General features: G+C 48.7%; 1 protein-coding gene across 2 annotated transcripts in view; it reads left to right on the forward strand.

The window, feature by feature from the left end:
- Positions 1–1,714: 1,714 nt before the first annotated feature.
- The window catches only part of exp (expansion), a 301,332-nt gene continuing 283,052 nt past the window's right edge, over positions 1,715–19,994 (forward strand). The window contains exon 1 of one of the 2 annotated variants that reach the window (XM_077661396.1): positions 1,715–2,019. The gene's annotated coding sequence lies outside the window, so the exon portion shown is untranslated. The remainder of the gene's footprint in view (positions 2,020–19,994) is intronic. The other variant, XM_077661399.1, reaches the window with a different exon arrangement.

A 19,994-nucleotide genomic window follows, 5' to 3' on the forward strand; every position in this document is an offset into this window, starting at 1 on the left:
TCTATTTTGAGAAAAGCCGGCAACCACTGTGTGCGTGTGTACTCGCAGAGGGTACAGAAAATGATAACGACGGCAAGAAAAAAATAGTGACGTCACCACGCGACCGTATGACGCTTAAGCAAGCCGAGCAGCGCCACTTCAGACAATCCTATTCATTTCATTTGTCTATATATATCGCCACTGGCTGACCTCCATGTGGCGTCATTCATGTAGTGCTATTCGAACCAAAATTGTGACGCAGCCGTTTGTCGTAAAGCGTTCCGGGTGGTGTCATACGATTTCTCGTTCTATATAGCTTACATGTGCTAGTCAAGTTGTAGGCTTGCTGGGGACAGGTTATTCGAACTGAAGACACATGCACATTCAATTGCATGCCTTCCCAGACTTGCGTGTCAAAATCGTGATGGCACCGTTCGTCGAGCGTTCCGAGTGGTGTGATGGGCTCTTGTGCATGTGTGGGTGGTGTCATACATGACGCCACTAGAAACGACGCAGGCAGTGGAGCGCACTGCCTGCGGCGCACCATCAAGTCCCTGGATTTCACTGCGGCCGGTCGTGTGTGTGTGTGTGCAGTGAATAATGAACCATCAATGCTTTCGCGTTTCCACACGTAAGGAGTCCCAAGTGTCTCTGCCGAACTTTTTTTTAGCCAGATGTTGGAGAAGGCGCATTATACGACCAATCACTAAAATAGATGTGGTCATTTTCATGCTATTCACATGATCAGTCCACCCTATAACAATGCGGAAATACACGGTAAGGAACCGGCACCTGTGAACTTGTCCACCAATCCGAGTTATTAAATTGTGCTGAAATATGTGGCGTAATGGTGTTTTTTTTTTTCGCGAAAAAGCGTATACTTTGTTTTGTTGATATCAATCCAAGTTTATTGACAGACAGCCAAATCATTAATTGGTTAAGCCAGGCATGTAATTAGTGCTATTTGTGTATTTGCAATGCTACGAATCCCGTAAAGCTCTAATTTGTTTAGTAATGTTGAATAATCACGGAATCTAAAGCTTTGTGGAAGTCTAAGAAGGTTCCAGCAGTTAAAAACCTTTTTTCAGAATTATTGATTGAACGCTTTTTATTAACTAATTATTGATATTTGATAGGGTTACTTATGATTAAAAACAGCAGTGATACCGCTCTAAAAGAATACCTCTACGTTTAACATGATGACTCGCCGTTACTATCATACTAGCTATCGCAAGTATCGTGTCGCGGCGCATTTTCTAGCCGCATTTTTGAGAAGTCGTGGAGAAGGCGCCGCTTAACCGTCAATTAAACAAACAAGCATTTCCAGTGCAATCTTGAACTTCAGTCCCAGCTTGGCGAACACATTAACTCTACAATTGGGAATGATTAATAAGCCCTAACCCTCAGTCCGTCCATCGTCCTCTCGGGTGGCGTCGCTTGCTCTTAAGTTTATACGCCACTTACGCGGTTCGCGGCGGCTCTTCTTAAGCGCACGTCCCGGACGCCTTAGAACAACAGGCTACTGTAATCACCCGAGCAGGCATCCCACCGGGTCAACATGTCGGAATCCCTTATCAGCAAACCGGAGGCCTAGCGTCGACGTGTTGCAGAGGTTCTCACCCGGCAGCAGCAATCGGCGTCATAAAGGCGCTCAAAGCGGACCATCACCTCGTCTCCTCGTCCTTCTCCTCGCTCGCCCGTTCCTCGAAGCTGTCGCCAACGGCCGCCTCTTGTACGAGATACGGCATGCCATCGGTGACGCCGCACGTCTCCGGGACGATGGAACACCTTTGGCGTTAAGATACCCGTTACGAGGAGCCGGCCCTTACCTGTTTGAAGTCAGGCACCCGCCGATAAGCAGTGTGTATGGGACACGATCACGACCGTGGCCAAGGCCGCTGGTCATAAAGAACCCGGCCGAGACCTGGGGAACGCGGCGAGTGGTCGTAGTGCTTGCCGCTGCAACAGGCGTGGACGACGCGGCCCCAAGGGAAAGCGAGGGACATCACCGATCTACGGCCCTTCTTGGCTCTACGTACGGTGAGCGACTTTTTAGTATCGGCGTTGAGTTCATTAGCGCCCGCAACCATTGCGCATTAGCACGCAAGAGGTACAGGACCTCGGATTCCTGTGAACGCACTGATGGCCTGCTATTCGCATTTTACATCCTGAACTTCTCGGGCCAGCTCACCAGCGAAGACAGTGCCCAGCGGAGCTCATACGCCTGCTCTGGCTTGTTTCTATTGATCCGTTCGCACGCAGGTTAGTCGACCTTACGAATCCTAATGAGCGCGTGCTAAACCGGACGTATTTAGCACGTACTAAAATTTTATTGGCGAAATAAATAATAATATTGACAAGCGCTTCAAGTAGTGAGTTAATTAAAGCATGTAATGGTTTCAGGTAAGAGTTAAATAATTGTAGTAATAAATCGAAACCACAACAAAATCCCAGTATTTTACGTGTGGGGTTGCTGCCTTCAGTTCGGTGTGTGGTATTCCTGTGAAAACAACATGGTACATAGCTTCGCCCCGAAAATAAAGGCGTGAAATCTGTGCGAACTTGTATTCTCAATGCATGATCCCACCAATCGCCTCACGATCTAACCTTCCGCTGATTTCGTAGTGCGCTCGCCCAGTGAGCTTTAAACAGCTGAAAAAACTGGCCGGAATCAAGGCATTAGAAAGTGACGCCAATGCTGCTGGCTTTTTCTGCCATTGCGAAACGGGCCTATCTTGTAACAGCAGGGGCGATAGCACTCATGGGGACGGGAGAAAAGAAACGCGGCTGCGCAGGGCTGTTGTCTTGCTGGCTGACGCTGTCATATGCTGTCATCGGGCACGTAGACAAGTTCCGCCACACATGCCGGACTTGCTTGTAAAACTTGCTTGTGATGTTTCAGTGTGTGATATCACACATTGAACTCCACTTGCTTGTAAACGTGGGGGCTAACGAAAAGAGTGCAGCTTAAGTTAAGGACAACGCAGCGAGCCGTGAAAACAAAGATGATAGGTGTAACGTTAAGAGACCGGAAGAGGGCAGAATTGGTGAGGGAAAAAACGCGGATTAATGACATATTAGTCGAAATCAAGAGGAAGAAATGGCCGTGGGCAGGGCATGTAATGCGAAGGCAAGATAGCCGCTGGTCCTTAAGGGTAACGGAGTGGATTTCAAGAGAAGGCAAGCGTAGCAGGGGGCGGCAGAAGGTTAAGTGGGCGGATGAGATTAGGAAGTTTGCAGGCATAGGGTGGGCGCAGCTGGCAAAGGACAGGGTTAACTGGAGAGACATGGGAGAGGCCTTTGCCTTGCAGTGGGTGTAGTCAGGCTGATGATGATTATGATGATGACGATTATGATGATGATGATGAAAGAACAGCTAGCGACAGAGCATTACGGTCAGGCTAGATGCTACTTGAAACTGTGGCCGAATTCTTACTTCCTTGAAAAGTTTAGTTTCTTCGAGCACTATGGCATGACCTGAATTTCGTGTGTGGCTGAAAAATGGTGCGACTTTGGCGGCGTCATAGGTTAGTAAATCGAGCTTGCTCATCGCTACTCAACAATATTTTCGCATTTCCGCGAAGTTCTATTTCGTTCACTCCTTTCATTAGATGTGTACCTTTATCGCTCCGAGGTCAGGGTTTCGTCATTTTTATGGTTTCTCCGCACGCGGGGAGTTCTTCCGCGTTTCTTGCGACAACTGTGATTCGGTCGCGAAGGATGGCATTAACAAGCGTGAAGTAAAACAGAAAATAAAGGGCGCGAGCGAGAAAGAGGACAAGGTGGGCGCTCGACTTTGCAGCTTTCTGTTCGTGCCTATTTGCGTGCTTGTTTCCTTTGTCCTTCTAATTAAGCGATGCATAGTCATGGACAAACGTTTGCTGGATGCGGATTAGCGAAAAACAAATAAATCTGCATCACCTCGAAAGTCAGCCGGCTGGTTCTCTTGCGGGTGATAAAACGCACATATCCTCAGTTGTTGCAGTGCTTTTCATTGACGTGTTTTGAATAACCACACAGAAGTAATTGTTTTTCTTTAAACCCAGATCCCATAAGCCTTCGCCCATGACTGCACCAACTCGTCCAGCTGAGAGAGCGATCATCACCATGACATAATCTGTATTGTTAGGAATCTTTGTGTAATGCATGTATCTTATCGGAGAGGTCCCATATCTCACTATACAAAGAGCAGCCGCGGAAAGCTGCATTCTCCGCGGACGGCTCGGTTGCAAACGTGACGTACTGCTGCAGTCATTAGAGACTTTTTTTTTTCTGAACACACATCCCCCAAAAAAGAGTTTTCGTTAGAGTTGAACTTCTTGTTTGTTTCTTTGCTCCATCATGTCACACCATATAACGAACAGAGTAAAACTCTTTTTCACATAAACCAAATCTCCAACCTTCGTCATAAGTCTTCAGGCCAAAGGGTTTGCCCTTGAGCCGTGTTTTTGTTTTGGGGCAGTAAGAAAAATGTTGCTGTTTTTTTTTTATGTCGACGTACAGCGATTACGTCAAGGTCTCTTCTGTAGTCATCATTAAAATCACTAAAAGAAGAATGCAGAGGCTGCTCACCAGTGTCATCGATTTTGTAGTATCTGTTAAAATATTACCCCTTTCAGGTGCCACTTATTATTTCAGAAACCATATTTTTGAGCCCAGATAGCATACTCAGGCCTCAAGGCAGCCAATTTGTTAGTGTTACAGCGGAAAACAGCAAGGAATAACTTTATGCGCACATACAAAATTTGTTACAAACTGGAAAAATAGTTCCAACTAATACTAAAACACCAAGTTTTAGAAATCAGCTCCTTGGGTACACCTCGGGCTTAATATGCATTTCGAAGACCCGCGGCGCATGCCGCAAGAAACCGAGTAAAAACGAACTTTATTACAGGCGCCAAAATTTGTTGGCGAGAAAATGGTGGAAGGCTTGTTGCCAAGCTCAGTGTTTTGTGAAATATATTTTTGCTATCATTGGCTAGTTCGCATCAAAAAGCTCTCTATTTGCAAGTTGAAGGATACCAGACTTCCTTGAAACGAAGCGATAGGTGCTATCTAGGGTACACTGTGAAAAAAAAAAAAGCTGTGATTTCACAATGCACATAGTTCTTTACAAAGCGCTTAAAACAGTTAAGAACAACATCCCCCCCCCCTTCCTTTTTTTTAGCTTATCATTTCCGGTCCAGTTAATCAGCCGTGCACTACAGAAGTGAAGCTCAGAAAATTGCACTAACGGGGATGTTCTAAAAGAAATTAGGCACACTTAAGGCTGCTTACGTGTGAGAATGCCAAAGCATAAAATTACTGAGTCATGCTACGTAGCAGAATGACAACATATCATGAGTTTTGACTACGCGTACTTTGTACAAACTCTATGCACGTTACATTACGCTACTTGTAGAGAGAGAGAGAGAGAGAAACAGAAGGACAGGGGCAGGGAGGTTAACCAGGCGATGACCAGTAGGCTACCTTGTTCCCCTCCCTACGTTACTTGTAAAGTGCTCAGTCATGATACGTTGCAGAACGACTATGAGTCATTAATCAAGATTATTACTACGAGTCGTGCCGTTTCATCATCCATGACTACACATGTTCGCTTACATGTGTTGTGACATCGTACACCAGAGCACTGCATCATCCGAATTTCGTGTCATAGACAGCGGCGATAGATTTTGTGCTAATGGAACATAGGGTGCTGTCGCATTAGAAGTGCAGGAAGCATTACGGCGCTCAGTAAAAATAGCTTAATAGTTAGGCACTACATAGAGACTTGCGAAAAGGAGAAAAAAACTCGTTTCCCGTCGCATCGTCTTCAGGTGGCGCTCGCTGTCACATTTTTATTTTATTTTCTCGTTCTTCGTCTGCTTTGTTTTCGTTTTCGTTGGCGCCGTGGCAAGTTGCCCCACACCTGACGCCCCTGAGTAGATTTCGCTTAGTCTTTTCTTTCTTTTTTTTTTACCGGAGAGAATGCGAGAGCGGGGGCGATGACGTTACTCGAAGATAACGCCCAGCATCGTTAAAGAGGCTAAGTGTTATGCGGTTCGGTGAAACGCGGGAAATGCATCTGCTGGTCGCAAGGTCTATGCAAGGGTCGCTGAGATTTTTATTGCGGCCTGTACTGCTGGCAAAGAGTCTGAAGGTTATCGCTTCCTTGCGTGCATAGAAACATCCACGTAAACAGGACCTAAAGATCTCGGCACTGGAAAGTTGGTAAAGGAATAAAAAATTCAGGGCGCACTTCGTTGACCTAAAGTGCGGTGAGGCGAAAGCCTTTAGCGCGGTGTTGCTGCTTGTATCACTGATGTGTGGTTAAGATGTTAATTAAGTACGCAATTGTTTGTTGATCTTAAATGCTGGAGACACTGGAGGGCGTTTGGGAGGCAACCATCTGATTCGACGGCTTTCTGCAAACACTCTCTAGCGTCCTAGACAAGGAGAACTGCATCTACTTTGGCAGGAACTAGCGTAGTCGTTAGCACGCTCAGCTGCGCAACGGAAGGATGGTGGTTCGAATCCCATCGTGCAAATAGAATTTTTTGCTTATCCAGTTGAAGAGTTTCACGGACGGACGGACGGACGGACACCGCGAGTATGAGCCATTAAAGGTTATCGCGTTAATACGCTACAGTAATTCGATGTTCAAGAGTAACCATTTCTGTCAGCAATTCTTGATATCTTGCTTCTGTTGCGCACTAAAGCGAAATAAGGCTCAAGGCGAGCAAATTTATTGACTGACGCCGTACTTACCCTTTTTTGCGTTAGTATTGTAACGCGGCTAACTGGAAGAATACTTTCTAGCCCGAGAGTATCGGACATTCTGGACGCCTCGTTGCAGTGACAGGCGTTAAACAAGTGCCGAAAGGTCAGGTTCACAATGCATTTGACCGGAGCTAATTGAATCTATGTGGTCCGCCGTCTGTTTCTACTCCAGCGTGAACAAAAGCAAAACCACGAAGTGATTATTTTTACGCGAACATTCACTGTGCTCGGGCAGAGATGATGTGGTTTGCAAGCGAGGAGAATATGAGACAAAAGCGCAGAAACAGATTAGGAATATTTGTTTTACAAGCTTTCCCTTTGCCTGAGGCTCGGCTTGCTCTGGCCGAAATGCTGGAAAAAGGTATCGACCCCACTTTCTGCACAGCAAACACGTTGTAGATGGTACCATTTGACAATGGCCATTGAACCCTTTATAGAGTGTAAGTTGTATTCGTGTCTTGCATGCATAAAAATGATACTGTTGCTCTCAGAATGACTCTCTAAATTGAATGACATCACTTTAAAACCGTTTCGGTCGCTGATTTTGTAGAAAACATGGTTGCACAATGTGCAGATGACTTCGCAAGAAGGCCTCAAAACTGGTACGTATCCGTACGTCAGTTTTATGACGCATAAGAAAACTTGCAGAAGAATTAGAAATTTCTTCAAGAAGTATTATGAGGCAGTAGACTGATCGAGCAGGCATCGAAGATCAACAATTTTAAAAAATCTGCTTCCTGCCAATATGGGCCAGGTCAAACTGCACACCCACGCTTGTAAAAACATACAGAACACCATGGATGCATATAAAAGCGGGAAAGCAAAACAAGCTGAACCGTATATTTCATTCTTAGGTAGTATTCGGCGCTGAAAAATATGGCACATAGGTCCACCGATTTGCCGGCACCTGGATCAACATCACAAGTGGGCCAACATCAGTCGCGCTGTCTTAAATCCGACACAGGCAGGGGCATATTGGCTTACATTCTTTTTCTGGCTGCCCCACCATACTTTTTGTCTTAAATCCGACTGTGCGGCCTGCCCGTGGCCCCCCCTGCCACCGGATACGGGCCGGTGTAGTTTCGGCTACTAGGCTTTGTTCCGGTGCAACGCACAGCGGTGGGGATGGGCTGGCCGGGGCCCGTCCTCTGGGGATGCAAAACCCCATGGGAGTGGCAGCGACTCCCAAGCGACTGAGTGGGCCAGTCGCGCACGTGAGGTCCGATGCCTGTGCGGAGGCAGGCCTGGTTTCATAATCAGGTTGGACTCACGGAATTGGACTCAAAAACTGCTCGAAAATCAAAAAGCCTCTGCACGCGGGGGCGTGCGTGGCTACCGGCTGGCGCGTCGGTTTCTGGCCACGGAGAGGCCAGGTCCGCGCGGGGGTTTCCAGCAGAAGGGCTCCTTGGGAGCGATGTCCTCGGGGAAGCAGCCAGGGATGGCTGACCGCGGGGCCGTGAAGCTAGAGCGCGGGACGCCGAGGTAAGGGGGACCTTAGCAGGACCCATGCAAAAACCGTCGATGTTGCGGAGTAGCGGTGGAGTAGGCCCGGGTTATCTCACCCTCGGCCAGGTTCTTGGTTTGTGGCCCGGTCAGCCCGGCCCTGAACACTCCCTCCTCAGTAGGTGTGGAGCAAGCCAGGGGAGGAAATAAGTGCATGGTTGGTTGGTTGGAAGCACAGGTGGGTCCCTGGGATCCACCACACATACTTCCGGAGTCTGAAAAGCCGTGAAAAACACTCGACGGTTAGTAGCTGGGAGCGTCATGCAAGTCCGAACCGGACCCCTGAAAGTCGTGGAGGAGCCCGAGGCAGCTGCCCCGGGTTAGGATTCCCTGTCTCCGAGTCGGAGCTTGCGTCGTTGGGTGGTCGGGCATCCCGTGAGTGGAGCCGCACCATTGGAGAACATCGACGCCCTCCCTGTCCTGGCCAGACAGGAGTCGAGCGATGATAAAATGAGGGTCAATATCTCGCTGTCCCCATTCCCATCACATTACCCATAACCCTTCCCTCAGTCCCATTCCCACAACCTATGTCCCACCCCCTCCGCTACGTCCCAGGGGAGATCAGGGGAGTCTCCCCGGGCCCGCTCCCCCGGCTGTGGGTCGCTTAGTAGCATTACCCCATTTTTTTATTTTCCCACCTTCGGGTGGCAAAAGCACAACATTGCCTTCGGGCCTTTTCATTTATATTACGATTGGGTTAAGCCTGTGATACTTTAGTGGTACAGGCAGGAGCTCATTGGTTTACGTTTTTTTTATGGCAGCTCCACCATACTCTTTGTCTTACAAAGGGTTGCAGTCTAGTTATCATACATCAATATTTCCATTTAACGCAAGGCATTTCAAACCTGTATTTTATATTTTTGACTATCACGCACCGGGGCTTTTTTCAAGTATGACTCATTGATCAGGGCTTAGCGCAGGCGACTTCTTTCGCCTGTTCTCATCTATCTTTTTTTTTTTTCACTTTTACGGCGCTCATTGAACAAACACCAAGGTTCGCATGACGCAAAAGCAAACAACACTGCGTCTTTTTTATGCCCCCTTTTTTATTTGCTGTGGTCCTTCTCTATCTCACTGCTACGTTACATTTCATGGAAATGCTATACCGGTAGAGCAATGTGCGTTTCATATCGGCGAGCTGCACATTATCACGTCTTATGGGGCAGGCGCCGCACCTTGCGGTAGTACCTTAACGATCGCTGTCGCGTGCTTTCGAAAGAGCCTGGAAACGCTGAGAAAGCGGCAGTAACACGCAGATGGCTTCTTGGTACTCGCAGATTAGCAGGCCATCAACATCACACGTGTCCCTTTCACAACCATGCTGAGGATACGTGACCTTGCGGGTGTAGTCATAGGCTGTTGCGGGCGACTGTCAGTGATAGCTGTAATAAGTGTCAGCGCTAACAGCGCACAGCGCAGCACGTGGACTACCAAGAAGTGCATGCGCATCGAGAATTACTGGAAGAGGAGAAAATCAAATGCTGATGCTTGTTCTCCGCCCCCCCCCCCCCCCTCCCTCCCTTCTTCCGGGCATTCAGTCACGAGGAATCGGGGGAAGCGCTTCTATAGCCGGATACAGACTCAAGAACGAAGCGGCTTTCCCCCGTCAAAGGAGCCCCTTCCAGCCAATGGCGTCGGCCGATCAACATGAACCTGCTAGCGTGACAATGCAAGGAGCGGCGTGACAATGCAGGGAGAGGACTATCCCCAACCATGGAAGGAGGGACTATACCCTTTCATCTGCCACTCCCTGCATTGTCACTCTCTCAGGTTCATGAAAATCAGCCGACGCCATTGGCTGGAAGTGGGGCCCTTTGACGAGGAACAGCTGCTTCGTTCTCGAGTCTGTATCAGGCTATAGTTACCTTGGCTGCCACCATGTGGCGCATGACTTTGGAAGTTAAATAAAATAACGCGTTGACATTATCCATGACACTTAGTTAATGAAAAAATTACGTCGCCGCACATTAAAGAGCTATATGCCGCTAGGCTCCGCGGTACTGATACGTCGTTGAGGGCTGGAACAACGCCTTACTCTCTCCGTTTTTGATTCCAAAAGATGGAGGATTAAGAGTGCGTACCGATGTAGAGACGTTGCAGTCATGACGTGAGAAGATCCTTGTTATACTATAACTTCACCATGACGGCGTTTTACTCTGATTAGAATGGCTGTCGATATAGATCTCGCATTTCTTGAATTTCCTCTGTCGCTCCCCGAGCTAACGAGATTACGCTGTCACTCAGTCGCATGCAAGAGTTCTTTGGAAATCGTTTCTAAAGACAAATGACGTCACATGCATGTAAGAAAGAAAGGTGTCTTGCATTTGTGCGATCACAGGCACATGTTCAGTCGGAGGTCGCCTTAAATTGAAGCTCTAATTAGGTGGTGCCTACACGTTGTGCATATGCGCCGTGAAAGAATAACATATTTTAATAGAAAGTGTAGTTATCATATAAGGTTACGAGTTTCATGCTGTACATTAAAGTCAACGCGGTTACCTCGTTATGCTGTTGAACCCAACGTAATAGGATCGTATCATTGCCGCCACGGTTACCTTTCTATGGAAGCGAGGTGCCAAATCGCCCTGTATGCAGTGTAGTTTCAATGCGCCCTGGGATATCGATACTAATCCGGAGCTCTTCACTACGGCGCTTCTCATAGTCAATATGCACTCTCGTGATGTGTACCCTACATACCATACCATATCATACCATGCCATGGCATACCACATCACACCACACCAAATTACACCATACCGTATCGTACCATCCCGTACCATACCATACTGCACCATACCATACCATACATACCATGTCATGTCTTACCATACAACACCATACCACACAATAGCATACCCTACCATGCCATGCCATACCAATACCATACCATACCACACAACAGCATACCCTACCATACAATGTCATACCAATACCATACCATGCGACACCACACAATAGCATACCATACCATGCCATACCATGCCATATCATGCCATACCACACAATGGCATACCATAACATACCATACCATACTATGCCGATCCATTCTGTTGCCTTCCGCTGTTGTCGCCTGCTTGACGCGTTCGCAAAATGAAGACTCCGGCGGCGTTTCCCGGTTACAACATTTTTTCACCTCCCCCCCCCCCTTTTTTTTTCTCGAACTAACGATGATTAAGTGTCCCGTCGCCAGCTTCAACGCCCGACATTGAACTGGGTAAACCATGGAAACAATTATCTTGCTTTCACCCGCCACGCGCTGGTTCGTAGAACCGGTGTTCCTAAGCCCCCTGCAAGGGGCCAACAGTGAAAGCAAGTATATACACCACACTCCTTTGTTGCCCTATCGGAGGCCACCAAGGCGTTCGCCACCTTCCTGGGGGCACCTCGAAACTAAACATAATGCGGGCGCCACCGACTGAATTCAATTTGGGTTTTCGCTGGGGTCTCTCACGCGCGTATCATTAATACCCTTCGCTTTCCAAAAGCGCTTGTGCGTTCCATCCCACCTCTCCCCACACCCCCTCCCCTCAACCCCCTCATCTTCCGCCGACCCCGTGCCACAAAAAAACCAGAAAGAAAGGAAGCGTGTGCGCCGGAGATAATCGTGCAACGGCCATCGGTGGATGTCTGCGTACTCAAGACGGCACACGCAGACCATTCGGGGTAGCCGGGTGGCCGCGATTTTTCATGCCCCGCTGCTTTTGGAAAAAACCGTTTGCCTTGACTCCCCCGAATAACCAGGTTGTCCCTCACGGTTACCAGATACGCCGCCGACCCCGGGAACCTGAACCGTGTTTGCTATGAAGATAAATTCTCTGAACGTATCAAAGAACTCCCCTCCTCTGCAGGCAAACAGTTTTCGGTTTGCAGTGATGTTTTGTGCGGTGAGGAGGTGTGGTCAAGTGTACACTAAGCATGCAGCCGCGTATGGGTTTCATTTTCATGCTGATCAAGCAAATTCGATTAACCTTAACCAGGCTGCTTTCCCTTAAGTAACTAAAATGAGCAGCCAGCGTTCGCTCCATAGGACACAACACATCGACGCCTCACACAGGCTACTCTGGGATTTCGTCTCAGGCTTTGAATTTCACCGGCCATTTAAGGCTCCGTAATGCCCGCTCTGTAAAGCAGTGCCCGGGATATTCGCATAGTGCAGTAGCGGTTCTGTGAAGAAAGGTCCACATCTCCGAAATCCAACGGTGCTAACATTCAGGGATGCCCGTCACGGAGCTTCTGAGACGGCATCTTGCAGTCGGCCATAGCAAAATACCCAGAATCAAAGGACAGATGGAGTAACGCTGCTCTGGTTACCCGATGAGCATTGTTGCCTTTGGAAGAGATGGCACGTGGTTCGGCTTCCGTGAAATACTCGTCGGAAGGAGGCTATACTCACGTCTGCTTCAAAATGAAATCTTGACCGACGTCGATCTTCGGCTTCTTAGAATAGTACAAAGAAGGGCGAACTAAATATGGTAGTTGCAGTGCTCCCTGCGAGCGCCAAGGGTACTTCGGCCTTAGCCCGATCTTTTTTTTTTTTAAGTGCCGGAAGGTATTTTGTTTAAGTGTAACCTGAGAACACTCTTATGCTGCAGCTGACGTATGCGCTTGTCGATCCGCTTCCCTTCCTAGTGGCGTTACATGCAAGTTCGCTGATCCCCGTAAAAATCATTATGCAAGAGAATTGAGAGTCAAAACGCCATGCTACTTGATATGATTCCTGGAGCAAAGCAGTGCTGCTGATCACCTGCTAGAAGCGGCAACGTTAACCTGCAGGGCTCAAGGAAAAAGACACACTTACCTTACACAGGTAAATGGATTTTAATGCATAATACATACTAAGGCATCCTACACCCATTGTTCTTCACACCTTACGTGTGCACTTTGCAAACACGCCAGTCTGGGTACCCAAAGGAAATGAGTTGGGCGCCATTGTTAGTGTTGGTTGTGAGGTGTTGTGATGGCATGCGTAATGGTGAAAAGGGTGGTAGAGCTGATAAGTAGTTTTTGGTTGCCGTTGAGTGTGGCCCTGAGCACTGTTACGACTTACCTGAATGTGAATTTTTCTGCGTGGTTCGCTTAAAGTTTGTTTGAAATGTCGCTGACGTGGGCACCATAGAAGACGCTGTGGTTTTGGAAGCAGATGATAATTAGGTTGGATTATCTCTGTTATCCTCCAACTGCAATGGGTCATTGTGGAGAGAGCCAATATCCGTTGTTATCCTTTCAACGCATAGAAGCAGGAATTGCGCTTGAGCACCCTAGCTGGTGGCCAGCCCGTAGTTGTTTTTTTTTTTGGTAGTATTTGCGAGTGTTTGTCAACAAAAGTGTGGCTGCAAACAGACTCTGTACACAAAGGAGCATCGTCCCCGACTTCGCAGCCTTGACTTCAGGGCCTTAAACATAAACACACAGCCGCATCCACAGCTTTTTTTTTAATTTTAGGCTTGGTCAGTGGCAGCCTCAGTTAAGAAATTAGGCAGTGGCTTAGCTCTGATTAAGCCTGGATATACAAGCGAAAAGCTTCAGTTACGATTTTCGGCTTCTTTCCGACGTCGTTTAGCAAGGAGTATTTCCCGTTGTTCAGGCGTTTCGGCTGCACGTTTAGCTTTGGCTTTATCATTTTTTCGCTGTTGCGCAGCCAACTCCCAAGCGAGTACTTCTGGATCGGAACCATTTAGTTTCTCAGCTTTTCTGCGTAGTCTAGCAGCAGCCACGCTCTCCTTCCATTCCATGTCGAGTGCGCACGAATATTCTCTGGCAACGCGTTATATAGCCTCCTTGCGCATGCACATGACGCACATGTGCAGTAGCGCGCGGCTGCGCCGAAAGGTCAGGCGGCGGCGACGGCTGCGGCAGCGGCGAGGAGCGACCACCTGCGCGGCGCGTGACGTCACTCGTTTTCGCGCATGCGCATAACTCACCAGTTCGGCTCACGCGAAGCCCGGCTCTGACCAGCGTAGTGAAGCTTTTCGCTTCAAAAAAGAAGCAAGAATAGAAATTACACTTGGGATGTCAGTGACCAGGGCACTGGCATTCTGAGAATCTCATTTCCAAACAACGCGGAACATTCTGGGGGCCGCCTTCGTGCAGCCAATAGTATCGAAACAACGAGAAACGCTCGAAAAGGTCAGCATCCCATCCATTCGGAATCACTGCGGAGATTCCTCCGCTGCACTTTTTCGTTTTTGGCGCGCGTTTCGCATGCCCCGCACCTGTTCTCGCGTTTCTCGCCGCCGTTCACGCAATGGTTCCCGGCGATAGCTATTCCCCCGCCACCTCTGGTCAGCCGACAGAAACAAATCTGTTCGCACGGCACATGCGCCTTTTACAAAGTGGCCCGGCAGAGACAAGCGAACAACCGCACCGCGTCCGCCGCTGTCACTCGGGGCACGCGGGGTCTAATGGCCTCGGAGAGTTCGCGCCAGCAGATCGAAAGCAGCGCACGATTAGGGCACCACAAGAGGGGACAGCGAATGGGGTGTTAAAGGGGGGAGGGGGGGGGGGAATGCTGCGGTGGCGGACGGCTCCGTTTCGCCCGGCGCAAAAAGGTGCCGCCGACAAGAGCCGGGACCGCCCTGAGCTGGGCGGTTACCAGGTCACTTTCATTTCCTCCCAGTGGCCTGACCTGTGCGCGGTGGCTCCCAGCTGCAGCGAGTGGGGCCAGGGAGGCGCTGGTCTCCGAAACCGATCGCGTTAGTCACGCTCATAAGTCATACTAATGTAGTGGACCACACTGTGACAGCTGGCGTTGCGTACAAGCGAGTGTCACTGTTCGGTTACCGAGAAATGCCCATCTATCTGGCTATATCGTCCCGCTTTTAACCATGTACGCGGGAGTGAAACTTTTTCCGAGGACTGGCTACATATCCATGCTAGGCTTTTCTTTCGTAACGTCGCGTGGGATGTCATCTATTTCTTATTTTTTTTTTGCCAGTGTTCCTGCCGCTTTTAAATTGCCTTATTACATGGAGGCGCTGGGTCCTAATGATGTCATTACGAGTGAGCATCCGAACTGGGGTGTTCAATATTCTTGGTGCGCGCGAAATTAGGCCTAGGAAATCCACACCGCGAAAGAACCAGCAGCAGGAAATGTGGGGAACGCGGTCCCGCGATCGCTGCAGCCATGAGGCCGGTTGAGGTGATTTTCTCAATTTATGCTCTAGGAAGCGAACATTTGGCAAAGGCGACCTCCTGTCCCACCGAGCCAACCGACGTCCACGGGTTCTTTGTATATAGACATTAGCGGCTCTTCTAGAAGAGCTCAACGGGCGGCTTGTGTCTGCGTTTTGCCATTTTATCCTCTGTCTTCTTGAACACTGTCGCAAGCTGAGGACAGCGACCGAAACGATTAGCAGACGCGATGTTTGATATTCACAAACAGAATAGCATATATTTTGGTTATATACAGTGAACACAGTGGTTTATTTTGCTGTAGCTGCAGGTGCGATTACTGCACCGGCTGAAAGAGCGTCCTATTATTCTCCGGTATACCTGTTTCTCTTGTTCGTTTTCGGTTGTCCTCACGTAACGCACGGGTACCGGATGTATGGTCTGCAGTACCTCCCTTCAGCTATTAGTGCAATTAAAGTGACGTCAGTGCAGACCACGACGGCCGCCTCGACCTCGTCCTCCGCTGTTGTCGCTTGCCTAAGCAACGTTGAGCGTTCCTCCGCAACACCCGCGTTGCTAACACAAAAACGACATGTTGTACACCACGTGTAATTAAGAGCTGCGTGTAAACCAAACAGGCCCGTAGAACTGAAGTGTATTAAGGTATATATAAACATATCCCGCACGTTTTAGTGACAACTGAGTCATCAATTTAGAAAGCCCTCTGGGATGCATCTGCTAATTTCAGAAGGAAAACAGTCTGAGTGTGTTATGAGAGAGCAACAGTACATAATTCGTTAGCCCAGTGATTGAGGGTGTTATCATGCACGAACTGAACATTCATAACAAAAAAAGAAGAAAAAATCTGCGGCGCAGTGAGCAGATAATCAAAACATATGGGCAAAAAAAGTCCCACAGCTTCTTCGCTCCCAGTGCAAGATGAGCGAGAGGAAAACACGTGCGCCGACTCTGCTCATCTCCTGGCTCCGACAGGCAATGCGCGACGTGTGCGCCAGAGCGATCAGCTGGACGCCGCGCGCTTTACCTGGAGACGCCGAGCCCAGCGGCATATATGCATCAACGCGGTGTCTTCCGCACTCAGCAGCCGGACGTCTTCCGGCATCGCCGCCCGCACCCTGCCGTCAGGCGCGACCACGGCACCGACACCCCCCGTGGTGTGTTCAAGCGGGACGCATTAACACCTTTCTGGGGCGGCCGCTATCGCTGACGACAAGCGCCGAGTGCGCGCGGCCATCAACGCAGTAGAGGCGATGAAGTAACTGGCGCGCAAGAGCTGTATACTGCGGCAGAGAGTAAAAGGCTTGCACCTCTCTACAGACATCGGATAATTTGTCGAGGTCTATACGCATGGGAAATCAAGGTTAGCGAAGCATCGGGTTAGCTCAGAGCTGTGCCAGTGTGTTCCTTTTGCATACGCGTCTTGTTCTCACTAGAAATAGCAAGACGGCAGGGTTAGCTGCCTATAACCCGGGGCCTTCAGTTGAACCTGCTGCATTCATTTCGCCATGTAGTATATAGTGAACTGGATGCATTACGATGGCGAGATGTACCGGAAAAAATGCAGAAGCGATCACACGCTGTGATGCCACAAACCTGCATTAGGAGTACTGGTTGTTTATTTCGCTTTTTTATTGATCGCCTTCCCGTTACGTCTTTGAATTGGTTTCCCCATGGGCGTCTGGTGGGGACAGGCTTCTGGAAAATAAGTTGCTAGGTGTGCGGGTGGGTGAAGGAGGGTGGCTTTTCGGAGGTGGCGACGGGTAGCTAGAGGTTCGTCGGTGGGAATTTTTTACTGATGGCCGGGTGTCCAGAGGCGCACCCATCGGAAGGTGCCCGATGCACTCCGATCCTCTAGGGGCGCTAGCGGGTGGAGCCGACACAGAGAGACAGTGGCATTTCGTCGAAAGAGGACTATGCTGCTAACACAGTAGAACGAACGAATGAACCAAACAATAAAGCTTTGCACTTCTGTGTGCATTCACGGTATCGCGATTTTAGCAGCAGCTTAAGGCGTCACTAGCCTACAGTGGATTGCCCCGCTCGCGTGCTGTGGGAAATATTGTCCGCGTGGTCTGGCGGAGGTAGCAGTGGCTACATTATAAGTAAAGTAAGGAAGAGAGATGACAGCGGAGGCCGAGACCGCCTCATCGAAACATGGGTGCCTCAACCATCTCCCGACCGCAAAAGTAGAAGACAAATGATCGACCGAGACATAGTTCGGTTTATGGGGGTTTAACGTCCCAAAGCAACTCAGGCTACGAGGGACGCCGTAGAGAAGGGTTCTTTAACCTGGGGTTCTTTAACGTGCACTGACATCGCACAGTACGCGGGCCTCTAGAATTTCGCCTCCATCGAAATTCGACCGCTGCGGCCGGGATCCAACCCGCGTCTTTCGGGTCAGCAGCCGAGCGCCATAACCACTGAGCCACCGCGGCGGCCCGAAACAAAGTGTTTCAATGCGGTAGATTATATAAATGATGTATAATATAAAACACTCACACCTCTCGCGAAAATTTCATTGTGTTCTTGTTCACAACTTACCGGCAGCAGTCCATTTGCGGTTCGTGGAATGCTCAGGAACAACTAACGGCGGCGGCAGTACCTGCACGAGATACTACTGATCAGAGGAATGAGAAAAAGATCTACGAAAGGCCCTCTTTGCTACCTTAACGACGACAAAACAGTGAATATTTCCGAGCCCTCACGGGGCTCTAAGAGCACGTCGAGGACTTCGCTGTCCATATATGATCAGAACCGACGTGATCACGAAAACATAGAGCAATGAACATATTGTAGGATTGTTTGCAGCTTGCTATATTGTAGAGCTGCCACTAAATTACTGACCTTTCAAGAAAGGTTTGTATGCGACAGAGTTCAATGAGCAGTGGTGGTTTGTTTCCGGAATCTTACATTGCACAGCTGTCGCATAACCATGAACATTAGGCTCTCAGTAATTTTATGCTGTAAAATGCGTTGTAATCTTGAGTTCAATATTAACGACGTGCACTTTTCGCACCTCCATGTTTTCTTTATTTAGAGGCAGCCAATTTCTTTGGAGGAACAAACAAAAAATTGCACACAGGCGCAAAACAAAGAATTCATTCAACGCATTCTTTTATTTTACCAAAAGCTAGCTTTTCGTCACTGGAAACTGTCAAATATACGGACACAATGTGTAAACTGCAGAAATCTTCAGGCGCTTCCAGAAAGCTGTGTTACAAAAGCGTGCTGCAAGCGCGTGAATTCTTGAGGACTACAGCGCCTGAGGGAGGCAGGAGACCTGAGATCAAGCTTGAATGTTTGTTATTTTTTTAGTCAACGTCTTATTACATGTCTTATGTTTTCCATATGGACTCTGTGTTTCCAGTTGTGTTCATGAGTGGTTTTTTTTTTTTAGTGTAGAATCCAAAGTGAAAACTAACGAGGTTCGTCAGCGTACAGAGTTGCGCGCAGTGCGGTTGCTTGGGGTTGGAGACTTCGCTCTTGAGAGACATCGCTCTTGAGGGACTTTGCTCTTGAGAGACTTCGCTCTTCAGAGACTTCGATGTTTGATTCTACCAATTGCAACATAATAAGTTGGTGAAACTTAATAAGCTGGGGCAACATTCGGTGCGCACAAAGCAAAGATAGGCATATGAGGACCCTTAAGCTAGCCATCATCACCCATCACACATTTGATAAAAAAAAAAACAAAAACAGAAACGGTTCGTCAATGGCGATGACGTCACACATAAATCATTGATATAGATGGATGGATTGAAGAAAGGAGCGTCCCCTTTGAAACAGGGTGATGGCAGTTACCACGATGCATGGCTTTTTTTATTTGCATTTCTTTAACAGTGTAATAAATCGGTTTATAAATTCGCCATTTGCTCCAAATACAATTTCTGATCCTACACTTCTATCCTTATGTCACCTGTCTGCTTCTGAGCAACCAATCTTCGAATCGCCCTTTGCTAACTTCCACCGCGGACTCATTCACATCACCATGGTTATCTCTAAACCCGAGGGTCTCAGGGCGAGACTGTGACAGCATCGACATCCGGATGGATACTACTATATTCGTCTATGAGATGCTCAATTTTTAAAGCGAAAGCATTACTAGCCGCGAACTTGCGATTTCGCCGTGGCGGTGCTCCGAGGAGGCACATGACGTCACAACGCGCGCCTCGCCGCGCCTTTCCTCAAAATCCTAACTTTCAATTTTTAGTTTTCTGTTTCTTCTTTCCGTCCCTCCTTTATCCCTTCCTTTACGGAGCGGTTCGGGTCTCCACCGGGATATGTGAGACGGTTACTGTGCCATTTCCTATCCTCGAAATCCAAACAAAACAATTGAGCCGACGGCGTTCATAGAGTTATTGGCGTCGACAACCTTGCAAAGGCCGTTTATTTTCACGAAAGGAAAGGCGCACAACTGGCTCCATGGGTCAGAGGAGACCTCAATCTCGCTTTCATGTACGTGGCGTTGGTGTCCAAGTGCAAAAGCGTTCTTTGATTGCGTTCCACACACTGGATAGGCAGCGCGCCCTCCCTGCCACCCTGGGAAGTGGCATGTAGTTAATGGTTGATCGCGAGAGATTGATCACAAAATGAACGCTACGGCCTAGCTATTGCTGCAGTGC

This window comes from Amblyomma americanum, chromosome 4, assembly GCF_052857255.1.
Source record: "Amblyomma americanum isolate KBUSLIRL-KWMA chromosome 4, ASM5285725v1, whole genome shotgun sequence".
In the NCBI taxonomy this organism is placed as follows: domain Eukaryota; kingdom Metazoa; phylum Arthropoda; class Arachnida; order Ixodida; family Ixodidae; genus Amblyomma; species Amblyomma americanum.